Source organism: Cucumis melo, chromosome 1, assembly GCF_025177605.1.
Source record: "Cucumis melo cultivar AY chromosome 1, USDA_Cmelo_AY_1.0, whole genome shotgun sequence".
Taxonomy (NCBI): domain Eukaryota; kingdom Viridiplantae; phylum Streptophyta; class Magnoliopsida; order Cucurbitales; family Cucurbitaceae; genus Cucumis; species Cucumis melo.
Genome location: NC_066857.1, coordinates 35,895,473 through 35,915,213, shown reverse-complemented (window position 1 = coordinate 35,915,213; position 19,741 = coordinate 35,895,473). Strand labels below are relative to the sequence as shown.

Genomic DNA, 19,741 nt, shown 5'->3' with positions numbered 1-19,741 from the left:
AGCTAGGAGTAATGAGAGGGTGTTATGGGGTGTCCACCTAGTGAAAATGCTCGATGCATCCAACTGACCCATCCTATCTTTTAAAACCAAAACACTTATTTCAAATTAAGATTAATTTTTAGTTTAACAATTATAAGGTGGACCGAGATTAGATCGTCAACCTTCAAACGGATAATTGGTGCCTTAGAAATATTTTCAAATCAACGAAATAAAATTTGTTTGTGAGATTATTAACCTTTATTCACCAATTCAACCACAAACACACACACACACACACACAATCTATAGTAAAGCAAAAATTCTGGCAAAACACACTTAATTCTCGTATAGCATTAAAAGAGAGAAAGGGCTCCTTTTTACCCATTGCTCATAATTAACGACATGCAAAAACTTGAAACTTTATTTATATCAAAACAAAACATATGCTTAAATATGAAATAATAATCTTTTTAAACCAATGGTTTTAATTTTCATCACTTGATTTTTGTTTATTCATATATAGTATATCTTGGAAAGCCAATCCTCGTTCCCTTCTCCTCTCAGTATACTTCATCTTCTTTTCTTTAGCATCAGTTCTTCTTACACGTTTGATCACACCCATTCACACAACTTTCTACTTTGTCCACATCTGTCAGGTTTAGAAAGAAAAAGAAACAATTAAAGAAAACATAATAGTCCATCAAAACTAGAGAAAGTTATTAAAGAAACGGACCAAATTTTAGTATGAATACTACTACAAATCTCTCGTTGATTGTGAGTTCGAGATACAAATTTTGTATATGAATACTACTCTAATTGAATGTTAGTCATGACAAGGATCATCTCTAATGACATTTCATGCTCAATAGCAAACATTGTCTTCCTCTATGAATTATTTTCATTACAACATGTTTGCCAGCAGTACTACTGCTTAAAATTTAAAAGAAATATCAAAAAACACATTAACCTAAAACTCTTTTTTTTTTTTTTTTTGGAACAAAAGAGAAGATGATGTGAATTAGCTGTAGGTGGACCAGAATATCACAACTAGAATGTGACATTCATAGATAAGTATAATCAAAAGAGCCATGTGAAAGGAACAATATTATAGAAGCCGGAAGAAGAAAAGAACCAAACAAGAGGTTACTTATATGTAATAGCATTTAGATTGAGACGTCAAAAGTCCAAAAACTTAAACGATTAAAATATATATTAGCTTCATCCAAAAATGTACAAGAATAAAATAGGTAATACAAGAGTACTAGAAATTAGCTCACTCAGGTTTTCTGGGGTGGAAACATTGCTGCAAAGAGAAAAGACACAACCAAGTTTACAAAATTTATGAAGATCAACCGCATGGTTGGTATCCGTAGGGGAATCCTTAAATGTAGATGTGGATTCTGCACCAAGTATGCTAAGAATAATTAAAAAAATTACAACTGATTTCATTTTTTTCTTAATTTCAATTTTCTTGTGGTTCAAAATTATGTATCGTTGAGCACTTGGTTCTATAGAAAATAAGATTGAAAAACCCTCTATATATATATAGGAAAAAAAACTCTTGGTTTAAACAACGACCCTACAAATCGGATTGAGGAAGAAACGGTATTCATGACGATACTATCGGAAAACGAACGTATTACGATGACACGCTGCCACGCTTCCCTTCACCTCAAGTTTTTGGACAAATGTAATTTTCGCTTGTGGCTAAATCCACCTTACACGTTAAAACCCTACAAATGTGGACGATCCATTTGTAGTTTACCAATTTGCTATTTTGAAAATTTACTTCAACATGCCCTTATATTATGTTTGACACTCCCAACGGATTTTTTAGTTCTAAATATAACAAATAGACACACACATATATATAGTGCTACATCAATGATAGACCTAGACCATATCAATTAATAAGATCATAGTATCATTTGTTACATTTATAATTATTTTTCTTCAAAATATTACAACACGCTTAAGTTATTAAACCTAGAAGTGATCTCTATTCCAATTGTTTATTTATTTATTTTTCAGGATCATAACATATTTCTTCACCTAATTAGCTGAGTTATCAATCGACATAAAGAATTTTATTAGTATAAAACATATAGGTCAACTGACATGTGATATGTGTTAGCGATCATGAGGCTTACGATTTGAATCACTATATCCGCATCATATTTCTCTCCAATTACTAATTTAATATTAAATCAATTAGTATAAAAATAGAAAGTTGATGTCACAATTAGTATAAAAAGATATTATATTCGGACAAGGACTCGTGAACTCAAATAGACTACATAGTTTGGAGTAAGTTGAGAATCACCCACATTGAAAAGATAAAGAAAGATGTCACAACTTTTGTTGAAGAAATCGACGACGAACTATAGAATTACCAAAAACGTATGGAGAAATCGACACATTTGATATACGTAGTTTACGAACGAAGTGTTAGCTACATTTACGAGATAGAGAGAAAATCTATTATTAGAGAGAATGTTTTCTTAATACAAACGGTGCAAATGTTCTTTGTTGTTTGTAGCACCACATGACAAATTAAATTCAAGGCATTTCAACCATTTTTATTAGTTACAATTACCTTTCTTTCATTATTCAATTGATGTACGAAATGAAAAGTCAGTTCTTGTACTTATGATCTAATATTATGATTAAGTTAGAAATCAAGTACTTAAGCCTTTCAACGTTTGATTTTTGTAATACATTTTTCATTTTACTATAATTAATAATATTCACTCTTTTATATGAAATATGTTGGGTCATAAACAATAAAACAAATATTTTAGTACTTTAATAATTTATTGTTTTTGCACTTCATTTTTCCATCCATTTTAATATTTCATTTTAGAAAGAGTATCTCATAGCTTTTTTAAAGAAAACATTTTAAAAATTCAGAGTTAAAATAATTGGAACAAGGAATAAAGTTATTTAAAAAAAAAAAACTAAGAATCAAAAGCCATGCATAATCCTTCGTGAGTATTATTACTATTATTATTATTATTATTATTTCCTTTTCTCTTTGGGTGAAGGACACCCTAAAACCTATAATTACTTGAAGGATATGTTTTTCTTTGAAATATGTGAAGATTTGAATGGATACAGATGATTTAAAAATATATGGTTTTTCCTTATCAATAAAAAAACATAAAAAATTATAGCTCCCTTAATTCTTTCCTCTTCATTTTTTTCTCATTTATATACAATTACTCACACGCTACAGTATTCTATTAAGTAATCTTGTTGAAACACGTTGCATTCAAGAGATGCTAAATAACTTTTTTTGTTTAGGAAGACAAATCGTTCATGACCCATCGAGACCAAAGAAGAAACATAAAGTTATCTTATCGAAATAACCTGTGAATTTTTTTTTTTGATTAAAATGAATTATTTCTATCGTTCCCTTATTTTCTAATCATTCAAATTAATTATTTTCACACTTTCCCGGTTCATCTATAATAACTTCTAAAAAAAAATGAAATTAAAATAGTTCATTTTTGTTAACAATAAATGGAGGGGGAATTAAAACTCAACTTTTTAAATTGAAAATAGAAATAAAACAAACTTTAGAGGTATCATTTTGATTGTTATATAGCTGTGTAGGTTTCGAGAACTTTTTAGGATTATTTTTTAAGAGAAATTAGTGAGCTAGGAGTAATGAGAGGGTGTTATGGGGTGTCCACCTAGTGAAAATGCTCGATGCATCCAACTGACCCATCCTATCTTTTAAAACCAAAACACTTATTTCAAATTAAGATTAATTTTTAGTTTAACAATTATAAGGTGGACCGAGATTAGATCGTCAACCTTCAAACGGATAATTGGTGCCTTAGAAATATTTTCAAATCAACGAAATAAAATTTGTTTGTGAGATTATTAACCTTTATTCACCAATTCAACCACAAACACACACACACACACACACAATCTATAGTAAAGCAAAAATTCTGGCAAAACACACTTAATTCTCGTATAGCATTAAAAGAGAGAAAGGGCTCCTTTTTACCATTGCTCATAATTAACGACATGCAAAAACTTGAAACTTTATTTATATCAAAACAAAACATATGCTTAAATATGAAATAATAATCTTTTTAAACCAATGGTTTTAATTTTCATCACTTGATTTTTGTTTATTCATATATAGTATATCTTGGAAAGCCAATCCTCGTTCCCTTCTCCTCTCAGTATACTTCATCTTCTTTTCTTTAGCATCAGTTCTTCTTACACGTTTGATCACACCCATTCACACAACTTTCTACTTTGTCCACATCTGTCAGGTTTAGAAAGAAAAAGAAACAATTAAAGAAAACATAATAGTCCATCAAAACTAGAGAAAGTTATTAAAGAAACGGACCAAATTTTAGTATGAATACTACTACAAATCTCTCGTTGATTGTGAGTTCGAGATACAAATTTTGTATATGAATACTACTCTAATTGAATGTTAGTCATGACAAGGATCATCTCTAATGACATTTCATGCTCAATAGCAAACATTGTCTTCCTCTATGAATTATTTTCATTACAACATGTTTGCCAGCAGTACTACTGCTTAAAATTTAAAAGAAATATCAAAAAACACATTAACCTAAAACTCTTTTTTTTTTTTTTTTGGAACAAAAGAGAAGATGATGTGAATTAGCTGTAGGTGGACCAGAATATCACAACTAGAATGTGACATTCATAGATATGTATAATCAAAAGAGCCATGTGAAAGGAACAATATTATAGAAGCCGGAAGAAGAAAAGAACCAAACAAGAGGTTACTTATATGTAATAGCATTTAGATTGAGACGTCAAAAGTCCAAAAACTTAAACGATTAAAATATATATTAGCTTCATCCAAAAATGTACAAGAATAAAATAGGTAATACAAGAGTACTAGAAATTAGCTCACTCAGGTTTTCTGGGGTGGAAACATTGCTGCAAAGAGAAAAGACACAACCAAGTTTACAAAATTTATGAAGATCAACCGCATGTTTATCCATATGGGAATCCTTAAATGTAGATGTGGATTCTGCACCAAGTATGCTAAGAATAATAAAAAAAATTACAACTGATTTCATTTTTTTCTTAATTTCAATTTTCTTGTGGTTCAAAATTATGTATCGTTGAGCACTTGGTTCTATAGAAAATAAGATTGAAAAACCCTCTATATATATATAGAAAAAAAAAACTCTTGGTTTAAACCACGACCCTACAAATCGGATTGAGGAAGAAACGGTATTCATGACGATACTATCGGAAAACGAACGTATTACGATGACACGCTGCCACGCTTCCCTTCACCTCAAGTTTTTGGACAAATGTAATTTCCGCTTGTGGCTAAATACACCTTACACGTTAAAACCCTACAAATGTCGACGATCCATTTGTAGTTTACCAATTTGCTATTTTGAAAATTTACTTCAACATGCCCTTAAATTATGTTTGACACTCCCAACGGATTCTTTAGTTCTAAATATAACAAATAGACACACACACATATATAGTGCTACATCAATGATAGACCTAGACCATATCAATTAATAAGATCATAGTATCATTTGTTACATTTATAATTATTTTTCTTCAAAATATTACAACACGCTTAAGTTATTAAACCTAGAAGTGATCTCTATACCAATTGTTTATTTATTTATTTTTCAGGATCATAACATATTTCTTCACCTAATTAGCTGAGTTATCAATCGACATAAAGAATTTTATTAGTATAAAACATATAGGTCAACTGACATGTGATATGTGTTAGCGATCATGAGGCTTACGATTTGAATCACTATATCTGCATCATATTTCTCTCCAATTACTAATTTAATATTAAATGAATTAGTATAAAAATAGAAAGTTGATGTCACAATTAGTATTGTAACGCCCCGAATTTTCGAGGTAAACTTTTACCGTTTTATGTAATTTTTCGGAAATTTTAAATTTGGATTTATTTCTGGAATTCTGAAATTTATATTTTTAAATTTATATAATAATAATATAATAGTAATTATATCATTATTTTTATTAGTATTTATTTTTATCCTTATATAAAATTTAATATTAATATTTTCTATTATTATTATTATTATTAGTATTATTGTTATTAATAAAATTTTTTAAAGTTAATATATATATGTATATAATAATAATACTTTATAGATTTGTTTATTATTAATTATGATAATTAAAAAATTGATATATATATATATATATATATATATATAATAATAATAATATCCTATTTATTTTATTATTAAAAGATATATATATATATATATATATATATATATATATATATATATATATATATATATATATATAATAATAATAATTTTTTTTTTTAAAAACGTAACCCTAACCCGCGCACGACACAGACCCCCCCTTCTTTTTCGTTTCCGCTTTCTTCTTCTCCACCGCGCCGCGAGCCCCATCCGTTTTCTCTTCTTCCTCCATCCTCCACCCGACGCCGCCATCCACCGCCTCCATCTCTTTCTTCTTCGTTTCTGCATCACCGCCGGCTCCTTCGTCTCCAGCTTGGTTGTTCTTCAGCCGACGCGACCTCAGCCCTTCTTCTCCTTCTTCTCCGGTCAACCCGAGCCCACAGTCGCAGTCGTGAAGCTTACCGGATCTCCGTTTCGCAGCCAGCCAACGCCACCGCCGCCTGTCCATTTGTTTCCACCGCCGAACGCCTCCTCCGTTGGCCGTCCGCCGCATTGAAGCGAGTTGCACCGTTCGCCAAGCGGCCGGCGGCGAGCCTTCAACGATCGTGGAGCTCGAGTATTGCAGGCGCCGCGCGAAGCCAAGCCGAGTCGTGAATCTCAGCCGAGCCGCGAGCCGTACCCGAGCCGAGCCGAAAACTGAGCCGAGCCGAGCCGAGAACCAAGCCGAGCCGAGCCGAGCCGAGCCGAGAACCAAGCCAAGCCGAGCCGAGCCGAGCCGAGCCGAGAAGCAAGCCGAGCCGAGAACCAAGCCGAGCCGAGCCGAGCCGAGAACCAAGCCGAGTTAAGCCGAGCCGAGCCGAGCCGAGCTGAGCCGAGTCCAAGCCGAGCCGAGCCGAGCCACCTAAGCCTTCCTTCCTCCACTTCGGTTCACGGTGAGTCTTCGGTAAGGTTTTGTTTGATGAATTCCCTAATGTTGCCATATCCGATTCGAGTTGATTATTGGAATAAGTTTTGATCCTATCTTTCACCCCTTAAAGGTAGTAAGGAGTTGACGTTTAAGCCCTCGGGTTCTGCGGCAGGCTTGGTTGGAGATAGCTTCCTTTCCTTGGGTAAGTCAACGGGTGTCGTTTCGGACCTTTTAAAACGACTTCTACTAGAGTCATCAACTAAAACCTTTGTGTTTTCGTTTAGGTTGATCCGTTGAGCGTGGATTCAATCGAGGGGCATAACCGAGTATCAGGTAAGGGTTTTCCTACTACTGGACCCCGAATCCAGGCTGAAAACGTAGTAATCCACAAGGGATTACACGTTAGTGACTGTACTGAATAACTGTATGCGTGTTGACTGTTAAGCACTGTTATTATATTTTGTCTGATGTAAAGATACTGTGACTGCTAATTGTAGATTGAGATTTTATGTTGATGGACCTTGAAGTTACGGTTCAGTATGTAGTAAAGCATTGGTCTGGATGTTGATCATGGAGTTTGGACGGGGAAGGACAGTGAGTCCGGTTTTGGTTGGTTAGTTGATTGGGTCTAGGGTTTTCCCTAATGGTGTGCGAATTGGTGATGCGTATAGCAACTGAGGGCGTAGTTGTTTAAACCTATACTATCTGACTGACAAAGCCTATGGCGGAACTGTAATATGAATGCCGTTGGGGTATGACTGATGTAGACGGTTTAGTATGGACTGAGGGGTAACGGTTAGCTTCATCTATGGGGTAGTGTGCCTTACGGATAGGTGCATCCTTCGGGAGCATTAGACTGATAGGTGCATCCTTCGAGAGCACTAGACAGACGTGTGCATCCTTCGAGAGCACGAGACTGATACGTGCATCCTTCGGGAGCACCAGACTGATACGTGCATCCTTCGGGAGCACCAGACTGATACGTGCATCCTTCGGGAGCACCAGACTGATATGTGCCTCCTTCGGGAGCACTAGACTGATATGTGCGTTCTACGGAACCACTAGACTGTTATGTAGGGTACCCCCGAATAGGAAGTTAACTGTTGTCCCCTAACGGGCCCAGTAGTGGGTCCCTTACTGGGTATGTTTATACTCACCCTTTTCTCTTCTTTAACTTTTCAGGTAAGGGCACAGCGAGGGGCAGACCGACGAGAGGCAGGAAGGACGCGTGAAGGCCATATGGACGCGTCTGGTTTTCTTATCGCTTCCGCTATGTATTTTGTCAGAATATTTTGACTTGTGATTTTGAACTGGTGACTTGAGTTTTTATTTGTGACTTTTTGATTGATTTAAAATAGGGCCCGAAACTGTCTTTTTGTAAGGTTTCTAATGCTTTAATGAATCGTAACTGGTCCGTTTTAAATTTTATGTTGAATGGTCGAGTTTTGGTATTTGGTGGTGACCTCAGCTTAGTCCGGAAAGTTGGGTCGTTACAAGTATAAAAAGATATTATATTCGGACAAGGACTCGTGAACTCAAATAGATTACATAGTTTGGAGTAAGTTGAGAATCACCCACATTGAAAAGATAAAGAGAGATGTCACAACTTTTGTTGAAGAAATGACGACGAACTATAAAATTACCAAAAACGTGTGGAGAAATCGACACATTTGATATACGTAGTTTACGAACGAAGTGTTAGCTACATTTACGAGATAGAGAGAAAATCTATTATTAGAGAGAATGTTTTCTTAATACAAACGGTGCAAATGTTCTTTGTTGCTTGTAGCACCACATAACAAATTAAATTCAAGGCATTTCAACCATTTTTATTTGTTACAATTACCTTTCTTTCATTATTCAATTGATGTACGAAATGAAAAGCCAGTTCTTGTACTTATGATCTAATATTATGATTAAGTTAGAAATCAAGTACTTAACCTTTTCAACGTTTGATTTTTGTAATACATTTTTCATTTTACTATAATTAATAATATTCATTCTTTTATATGAAATATGTTGGGTCATAAACAATAAAACAAATATTTTAGTTCTTTAATAATTTATTGTTTTTCACGTCATTTTTCCATCCATTTTAATATTTCATTTTAGAAAGAATATCTCATAGCTTTTTTAAAGAAAACAATTTAAAAATTCAGAGTTAAAATAATTGGAACAAGGAATAAAGTTATTTAAAAAAAAAAAAAAAACTAGGAATCAAAAGCCATGCATAATCCTTCGTGAGTATTATTATTATTATTATTATTATTATTATTATTATTATTATTATTATTATTAATTTCCTTTTCTCTTTGGGTGAAGGACACCCTAAAACCTATAATTACTTGAAGGATATGTTTTTCTTTGAAATATGTGAAGATTTGAATGGATACAGATGATTTAAAAATATATGGTTTTTCCTTATCAATAAAAAAACATAAAAATTATAGCTCCCTTAATTCTTTCCTCTTCATTTTTTTCTCTTTTATATACAATTACTCACACGCTACAGTATTTTGTTATGTAATCTTGTTCAAACACAAAGCATTCAAGAGATGTTAAATAACTTTTTTTGTTTTGGAAGACAAATCGTTCATGACACCTCGAGACCAAAGAAGAAACATAAAGTTATCTTATCGAAATAACCTGTGAATTTTTTTGGATTAAAATGAATTATTTCTATCCTTACCTTATTGTCTAATCATTCAAATTAATTATTTTCACACTTTCCCTGTTCATCTATAATATTTTCTTCAAAAAAATTGAAATTAAAATAGTTCATTTTTTTTTAACAATAAATGGAGGGGGAACTGAAACTCAACTTTTTAAATTGAAAATAGAAATAAAACAAACTTTAGAGGTATCATTTTGATTGTTATATAGCTGTGTAGGTTTCGAGAACTATTTAGGATTATTTTTTAAGAGAAATTAGTGAGCTAGGAGTAATGAGAGGGTGTTATGGGATGTCCAACCTAGTGAAAATGCTCGATGCATCCAACTGACCCATCCTATCTTTTAAAACCAAAACACTTATTTCAAATTAAGATTAATTTTTAGTTTAACAATTATAAGGTGGACCGAGATTAGATCGTCCACCTTCAAACAGATAATTGGTGCCTTAGAAATATTTTCAAATCAACGAAATAAAATTTGTTTGTGAGATTATTAACCTTTATTCACCAATTCAACCACAAACACACACACACACACAATCTATAGTAAAGCAAAAATTTTGGCAAAACACACATAATTCTCGTATAGCATTAAAAGAGAGAAAGGGCTCTTTTTTACCCATTGCTCATAATTAACGACATGCAAAAACTTGAAACTTTATTTATATCAAAACAAAACATATGCTTAAATATGAAATAATAATCTTTTTAAACCAATGGTTTTAATTTTCACCACTTGATTTTTGTTTATTCATATATAGTATATCTTGGAAAGCCAATCCCTGTTCCCTTCTCCTCTCAGTATACTTCATCTTCTTTTCTTTAGCATCAGTTCTTCTTACACGTTTGATCACACCCATTCACCCAACTTTCTACTTTGTCCACATCTGTCAGGTTTAGAAAGAAAAAGAAACAATTAAAGAAAACATAATAGTCCATCGAAACTAGAGAAAGTTATTAAAGAAACGGACCAAATTTTAGTATGAATACTACTACTAATCTCTCGTTGTGTAACGACCCAACTTTCCGGACTAAGCTAAGGTCAATACTCAGTACTAAGACTCGACCACACAAAACAAAATTCATAACGGACCGGTTACGATTTCTTAAAACGTTAGAAATATTACAAAAAAACAATATCGGGCCCTATTTTAAATCACAGTCACAAAAGTTTCAAATAAAAACTCAGGTCATCAACTCAAAATCACAAAACCAAATATTCTAACAAAATACATCGACGGAAGCAATAAGAAAATCATACGCGTCCATATGACCTTCACGCATCCTTCCTGCCTCTCGTCGGTCTGCCCCTAGCTGTGCCCTTACCTGAAAAGTTTAAGAAGAGAAAAGGGTGAGTATAAACATACCCAGTAAGGGACCCACTACTGGGCCCGTTAGGGAACAACTGTTAACTTCCTATTCAGGGGTACCCTACATAACAGTCTAGTGGTTCCGTAGAACGCACATATCAGTCTCGTGATCCCGAAGGATACACCTATCAGTCTAGTGATCCCGAAAGATGCACATATCAGTCTAGTGCTCCCGAAGGATGCACATATCAGTCTAGTGCCCCCGAAGGATGCACGTATCAGTCTAGTGCTCTCGCAGGATGCACATATCCGTAAGGTACACTACCCCATAGATGAAGCTAACCGTTACCCTCAGTCCATACTAACCGTCTACCACAGTCATACCCCATCAACACTCATATTACACTTTCGCCATAGGCTTTGCCAGTCAAATAGTATAGGTTTAAACAACTACACCCTCAGTTGCTATACGCGTTTCCAATTCGCACACCATTATGGTAACCCCTAGACCCAATCAACTAATCAATCAAAATCGGACCCGCTGTCCTTCCCGTCCAAACTCCATGATCAGTGTCCAGACCCATGACTACCACGTACCTAACCGTAACTTCAAGGTCCATCAACATACAATTCCAATCTACAACGTAGCCCATTAACATAACCACCCTATACCGAACATCCAGCATCGGGGTCTATTAGCAAGTAACTCCTTATACCCGATAGCACACAAGCTACAACCAGCGGTCGCGTTACCTTTACATCAGACAAGAGTAATAATAACAATGCTTAAAAGTCAAGCACACATATATTTATTCGGTACAGTTACTAACGTGTAATCCCCTGTGGACTACTACGTTTCCAGCCTCGCTCCGAGGTTCAGTAGTAGGAAAACCCTTACCTGAAACTTGGTTATGCCCCTCTATCGAGTCCACGCTCAACGGATCCACCTAAACGAAAACACGAAGGTTTTAATCGATGATACTAGTAGAAGTCATTTTAAATGGTCCTAAGCAACATCCGTTGACTTACCCAAGGAAAGGAAAGCTATCTCCAAACAAGCTTGTCGCGGAACCCGAGAACTTAAACGTCAACTCCTTAATACCTTCAAGGGAGAAAAGGTGGGACCAAATCTTATTCCAATATTCAAATTCGAATCGGACGTAGCAACATTAGGAAGTTCATCAAAATAATCCTTACTGAAGACTCACCGTGACCCGAAGTGGAGGGAGGAAGGCTTAGGTGGCTCGGTGAACAGGGAGCTCGGCTTGGCTTGTAGGTGTTCGGCTCGACTCGGCTTGGCTCGTGGCTTAGGTTGGCCAGCTCGTGGCTTGGCTCGGCTTGGATCAGTTTACGGCTCGGCTCGTGGCTCGGCTCAATTCGGCTCGCGGCTCGGCTTGCGGCTCGGCCCAACTCGGATTCGTGGCTCGGGCCGGCTTCACTTCGCGGCTCGGTGTATTCCTTCCTCCTTCCGGCAACGACGGCGCTCCCCTCGGTGTTCTGTTTGCATCGGGAACACGAGATGAGAAGGAAGAGGCCGCCGGCAGTGGCAGAAACGAAGAGAGAGGGAGACGTCGTCTGTAGATGGACGACAGACGGCGCAACGCGCGGATGGTGGCTGCGGCGAACAACCGGTGAAGCTAAGAACGTCGACGGAGATGGAGACGGGGACAGAGGACGGAGATGGAGAGGATGGGGACGCGCGCGAACGGAAGGAAAAAGAAAAGAAAACAGCGGCGGCGGACGATGAAGGAAGAAGAAGAAGAAGGAGAAATCGAAAGCGAAGGGAGGGGCGGCGGCGCAAGGAAGAGAAAACGAAAATGGATGAAAGGGGGGGTGTCTCGCGCGCGCCTTAGGGTTTATTTTTTTTTAAAAAAATTATTATTATATATATATATATTAACTTATAATAATTATAAATAATAATAATAATAATAATAAAAAAAACTAACATTAATATTAAATTATATATAAAAATTAAAATAAATAATAATAATAATAATATAATTAATATTATATTATTATTATATAAATTTACAAATATTAATTTAGAAATTTCAGAATTTACTCAAAAATTTAAAATTTCCGAAAAATTTACGCAAAACGATAAAAGTTTACCTCGAAAATTCGGGGCGTTACATTCTTCCCTCCTTAGGGAACTTTCGTCTTCGAAAGTTTTATTCTTCGAACAGTTCGGGATAACGGGACCTCATGTCATCTTCTCGCTCTCATGTAGCCTCTTCCACTCGGTGATTCCACCATAAGACTTTAACTAAAGGGATTTCTTTATTCCTCAACGTTTTCACCTCTCTAGCCAGCACCTCAACAGGTTGTTAAGTATAGCTCAAGTTTTCATCAATCTCCAGTGGCTCGTAATCCACTACATAGGATGGATCTGACACGTACTTCTTCAACATAGAAACATGAAACACATCATGAACTGTCGAGAGTGATGGTGGCAACGCCAAGCGATAAGCTACAGGGCCAATCCGCTCCAGAATTTCAAACGGCCCAACAAAACGGGGACTCAGCTTTCCCCTTCTTTCAAATCGTAAGACACCTCTCATAGGTGCTACCTTTAAGAACACCTTGTCCCCTACCTCAAACTCAAAATCCTTCCGCCTCACATCTGCATAACTCTTCTGCCTACTCTGAGCGGTATGCATGCGTGATCTAATCTTCTGTATCGCTTCGTTAGTAGACTGAACTAACTCAGGACCCATCAATCTCTGCTCACCCACCTCACCCCAGCAAACCGGGGATCTACAACATTTGCCGTACAAGGCCTCAAATGGTGCCATGCCAATAGTAGCCTGATAACTGTTATTATAAGAAAATTCCATCAAATGCAAGTGGGAGTCCCAGCTACCTGGAAATTCCAATGCACACGCTCGCAACATATCCTCTAAAACTTGGTTCAGACGCTCAGTCTGACCGTCAGTCTGTGGATGGAAAGCTGTACTAAAGTCCAACCTCGTAACCATAGCAGTCTGCAAACCCTTCCAGAATTTGGAAGTGAAACGGGCATCTCTATCTGAAACAATCGACACTGGCACTCCATGTAATCTCACTATCTCCGACATGTACAGCTGTGCCCACTTACTAGCAGTATAGGTGGATTTACCCGGAACGAAGTGCGCTGATTTGGTAAGTCTGTCCACCACAACCCAAATCACTGTAAAACCCCTCAGAGTTCTCGACAGTCCTGTAATGAAATCCATGGACACGTTTTTCCACTTCCATTCTGGTATGCTCAAGGGTTGTAATAAACCCGCTGGTTTCTGCCTTGGTGCCTTAATCTGCTGACACACCAAGCATCTACTAACAAATTCTGCTACCTCCCTCTTCATGTTACGCCACCAATAAACCGCTTCAGGTCCTGATACATCTTCGTACTACCTGGGTGCATGGAAAACGGGGAACTGTAAGCCTCAGATAATAATTATGTCTTAACCGCACTATCTGACGGCACACAGAGGCGTCTCTCAAACAAAAGTCCACCATCAGAGGATATGGAGAACTCAACCGCTTGCCCTGCCTCTGCTAGGCCACGTTTCTCAACCAAATAAGGATCGTTACCCTGAGCATCAATGATCCTTTGCCTCAAAGTCGGCTGTACCGTCAACTGGGCTAACTGCATAGTGACTGCCCCCACTGACACAGCAATCTCAGCCCGCTCGAGATCCCGATGCAACGGGGCTTGTCGGGTAATAAGTGCTGCTGAATGTCATACCTTTCTACTAAGAGCATCAGCTACCACATTTGCCTTGCCTGGATGATACAGTATCTCACAATCGTAATCCTTCACTAACTCAAGCCATCTTCGCTGTCTCATATTCAATTCCTTCTGAGTAAAGAAGTATTTCAAGATCTTATGATCCGTGAAGATCTGTATCTTTTCACCATATAAGTAATGCCTCTATATTTTCAAAGCAAAAACCACTGCTGCCAACTCTAAATCATGTGTAGGGTAGTTATGCTCATGACTCTTCAACTGACGAGAAGCATAAGCGACCACCTTACCCTGTTGCATCAAAACACAACCCAAACCCTTCTTGGAAGCATCACTATAAATCAAAAAACTGCCAGAACCATCAGGTACAGTAAGAACCGGTGCGGTAACTAGCTTCTATTTAAGGTTCTGGAAACTGTCCTCACATGCCTTGCTCCAAACAAAAGGAGCTCCCTTCCTGGTCAACTGAGTAAGAGGAGTAGCTATACGAGAAAAGTTCTCCACAAACCGTCGATAATAACCTGCTAAACCCAGAAAGCTACGAACCTCACTGACTGTGGAAGGTTGGGTCCAACCGGTGACCGCCTCTATCTTAGCTGGATCCACAGAGACTCCAGCCTTAGAAACCACGTGGCCCAGAAAGGACACCTGCTTCAGCCAAAACTCGCATTTCGAGAACTTTGCATACAACTTATTATCCCGAAGTGTTTGCAAAACTATACATAAATGTTCCTCATGTTCGGCCTCCGTCTTGGAGTATATCAAGATATCGTCGATAAACACGATCACAAAAGTATCTAGGAACTCCCTAAACACTCTGTTCATCAAGTCCATAAACACTGCCGGAGCATTCGTCAAACCAAAAGACATCACAATAAACTCGTAATGTCCATACCTGGAACGAAATGCTGTCTTTGGTACATCACCATCCTTAATCCTCAGCTGATGGTATCCCGACCGAAGATCAATCTTGGAGAACACTGTGGCTCCCTGTAACTGGTCAAATAGATCGTCGATCCTGGGCAAGGGATATCTGTTCTTAACGGTTACCTTATTCAACTCCCTATAGTCAATGCATAGACGCATCGATCCATCCTTCTTCTTAACAAATAAAACTGGCGCACCCCAAGGTGACACGCTCGGTCGAATGAATCCCTTATCAAGCAATTCTTGTAACTGCACCTTTAATTCTTTCAGCTCTGCGGGGGTCATCCTATAAGGGGCTCTGGATATAGGAATCGTGCCCGGCTCCAACTCTATGGCAAACTCAACCTCTCTGTGAGGAGGTAACCCTGGAAGTTCTTCAGGAAAGACATCTGGATAGTCCCTCACCACCGGTTCTGATGACAGGGATACATCGACCTCTCTAGTATCCACCACGCTCGCTAAGATACCCCAAGTACCCTGACTGAGCAGTTTACTGGCCCTGGTGGCTGAGATTACCTGAGGCAACGACCTTGACCCTTCTCCCTTAAATTTAAAACTGGCCATCGAGGGAGGGTTAAATGTTACCTCCTTACGGGAACAGTCTATGCTGGCGTGGTTAGCGGCCAACCAATCCATACCCAGGATTACATCAAAGTCGAGCATATCCAGGACTAACAGCGTTACTTCAATCACATGGCCTGCTATCTCAATCTGGCATGCTTTCACCTTTTCCTTCGACAACATACACTCCCCGGAAGGAGTAGATACTGATAGAACATGGTGTAAGGGCTCTACCTCTAAGCGAGCATGCAACACAAATGCGGAAGAGATAAAAGAATGTGACGATCCTGAATCAAACAAAATTAGGGCGTAATGCCCCAATACTGGAAGCGTACCTGTCACCACCGTGCCTGCCCTCTCAGCCTCAGTCTTGTTGGTAGCAAAGACCCTACCCTGATGTGGAGCACCTGCTCCCTGATTCTGCGCGTTCCCCGTAAGTCTCAACGGGCATCTATCAGCTGTATGACCCTCTTGCCTACACTTAAAGCAAGTCCTGGTCCCGAATAAGTAACGACCCAGATGGTGCTTTTCACAAGTGGTACACAACGGCTTCCCTCTGGCAGCTTCCCCTGCCTTAAAAGGTTTTTGCTGGAAGCGCCGGAACTCACCACCTGATCTGAAGTTCCGCTGTGGCACTGGAACAGGCTGCTGCTCAGCCTTCCTCTTCTATCCCGATGTTGAACCTCTACCAGCGGTCTTAGACGAGTTAGCCCTCTCCTGTAAACTGAGATCCACTGCCAGGCGCATTGCATCGGCATGAGTAGCCGGTCGGAAGGCTCGAACCAAACCCTGAATGTCCAGTCGGAGGCCTCTAACAAACTTATCAGCTCTGGCCGCCTCGGTCGCTATCATTTCGGGAGCGAAGCCGGATAACATGTCAAACTCCGCATCATACTGCTCCACTGTCATGTCACCCTGCTCTAAGTTCAGGAACTCCTGCCGCTTGGCATCTCTCAAACTAGCAGAGAAGAATTTTGCATAGAAACACTCTTTGAACTGTTGCCACGTGATTTGGCTCACATCACCACCTAGCATTCTCTCTGTAGTCTCCCACCATGCAGTACCTCTGTCTGTCAACATGAAAACAGCACACTAAACTTTTTGATCCTCAGGGCACTTCATGTATCGGAATATGGTCTCCAAAGACGATAACCACAGCTGAGCCCTGGTGGGGTCCTCCAAAGACCCATCGAACGTCGTGGGATTATACTTCCTGAAATCCCTCAGGTGCTTAGCCTCTGCTGACAACTGATCCGGCACAACCTGGGGCGCAACTGGTACTGGAGCCGGAGCTGGAGCAGGAGCTGGTGCTGGAGCTGGCGGGGCAGGCTGCTGCTGCTCCCGCATCTGCATAATCAAATCCCTAAACCTCTGCTCCATGGCAGCTAGATCCGCATGAGTAATTGGCGCAGCCGGGTCAGTGGCTTGGGCTACAGGCTGCACACCTCAGGTTGAACACGTCCTGCTCCCCTTCCTCGGCCTCCTCGGCCACCCCTACATGCACCTCTCCTTGGCGGCATTCCCTAACAACCACCAATGATCCCTTTAGTCATAAATGGTAATTAACTTTGCAGTTTAACTTAGGTAAGGTAATGCATATAGAGTTATACATATAATTTCATGAGAGCGTACTTGACGAGTGGCAAGGATCGTTTTAGCCATAAGGACACAAAACACAGACTCACATTATAAGTCAGTCTACAGAACCTAAAACTTAGGCTCTGATACCAACCGTAACGACCCAACTTTCCGGACTAAGCTGAGGTCACTACTCAGTACTAAGACTCGACCACACAAAACAAAATTCATAACGGACCGGTTACGATTTCTTAAAACGTTAGAAATATTACAAAAAAAAACAGTATCGGGCCCTATTTTAAATCACAGTCACAAAAGTTTCAAATAAAAACTCAGGTCATCAACTCAAAATCACAAAACCAAATATTCTAACAAAATACATCGGCGGAAGCAATAAGAAAATCAGACGCGTCCATATGGCCTTCACGCATCCTTCCTGCCTCTCGTCGGTCTGCCCCTAGCTGTGCCCTTACCTGAAAAGTTTAAGAAGAGAAAAGGGTGAGTATAAACATACCCAGTAAGGGACCCACTACTGGGCCCGTTAGGGAACAACTGTTAACTTCCTATTCAGGGGTACCCTACATAACAGTCTAGTGGTTCCGTAGAACGCACATATCAGTCTCGTGATCCCGAAGGATACACCTATCAGTCTAGTGATCCCGAAAGATGCACATATCAGTCTAGTGCTCCCGAAGGATGCACATATCAGTCTAGTGCTCCCGAAGGATGAACGTATCAGTCTAGTGCTCCCGCAGGATGCACATATCCGTAAGGTACACTACCCCATAGATGAAGCTAACCGTTACCCCTCAGTCCATACTAACCGTCTACCACAGTCATACCACATCAACACTCATATTACACTTTCGCCATAGGCTTTGCCAGTCAGATAGTATAGGTTTAAACAACTACACCCTCAGTTGCTATACGCGTTTCCAATTTGCACACCATTATGGTAACCCCTAGACCCAATCAACTAATCAATCAAAATCGGACTCGCTGTCCTTCCCGTCCAAACTCCATGATCAGTGTCCAGACCCATGACTACCACGTACCTAACCGTAACTTCAAGGTCCATCGACATACAATTTCAATCTACAACGTAGCCCATTAACATAACCACCCTATACCGAACATCCAGCATCGGGGTCTACTAGCAAGTAACTCCTTATACCCGATAGCACACAAGCTACAACTAGCGGTCACGTTACCTTTACATCAGACAAGAGTAATAATAACAATGCTTAAAAGTCAAGCACACATATATTTATTCGGTACAGTTACTAACGTGTAATCCCCTGTGGACTACTACGTTTCCAGCCTCGCTCCGAGGTCCAGTAGTAGGAAAACCCTTACCTGAAACTTGGTTATGCCCCTCGATCGAGTCCACGCTCAACGGATCCACCTAAACGAAAATACGAAGGTTTTAATCGATGATACTAGTAGAAGTCATTTTAAATGGTCATAAGCAACATCCGTTGACTTACCCAAGGAAAGGAAAGCTATCTCCAAACAAGCCTGCCGCGGAACCCGAGAACTTAAACGTCAACTCCTTAATACCTTCAAGGGAGAAAAGGTGGGATCAAATCTTATTCCAATATTCAAATTCGAATCGGACGTAGCAACATTAGGAAGTTCATCAAAATAATCCTTACCAAAGACTCACCGTGACCCGAAGTGGAGGGAGGAAGGCTTAGGTGGCTCGGTGAACAGGGAGCTCGGCTTGGTTGGAGGTGTTCGGCTCGGCTAGGCTTGGCTCGTGGCTTGGGTTGGCCTGCTCGCGGCTTGGCTCGGCTTGGATCAGTTTACGGCTCGGCTCGGCTCGGTCCTCGGCTCGACTTGGCTCGGCTCGGCTCACGGCTCAGCTCGCGGCTCGGCTCAATTCGGCTCGCGGCTCGGCTCAACTCGGA

The 19,741-nt window shown here is 39.1% G+C and overlaps 2 long non-coding RNA genes across 2 annotated transcripts; both read right to left on the bottom strand.

Annotated features, from left to right (window-relative positions):
• Positions 1-299: 299 nt before the first annotated feature.
• On the bottom strand, positions 300-1,508 carry LOC127151397 (uncharacterized). Its single transcript, XR_007824328.1, has 2 exons — positions 1,257-1,508; positions 300-628 (listed from the first exon to the last, which is right to left on the bottom strand). It is a non-coding gene; the product is annotated as an uncharacterized LOC127151397 (long non-coding RNA).
• A 2,501-nt stretch (positions 1,509-4,009) lies between these two features.
• LOC127151402 (uncharacterized) lies at positions 4,010-5,114 on the bottom strand. Its single transcript, XR_007824337.1, has 2 exons — positions 4,892-5,114; positions 4,010-4,264 (listed from the first exon to the last, which is right to left on the bottom strand). It is a non-coding gene; the product is annotated as an uncharacterized LOC127151402 (long non-coding RNA).
• Positions 5,115-19,741: the final 14,627 nt, after the last annotated feature.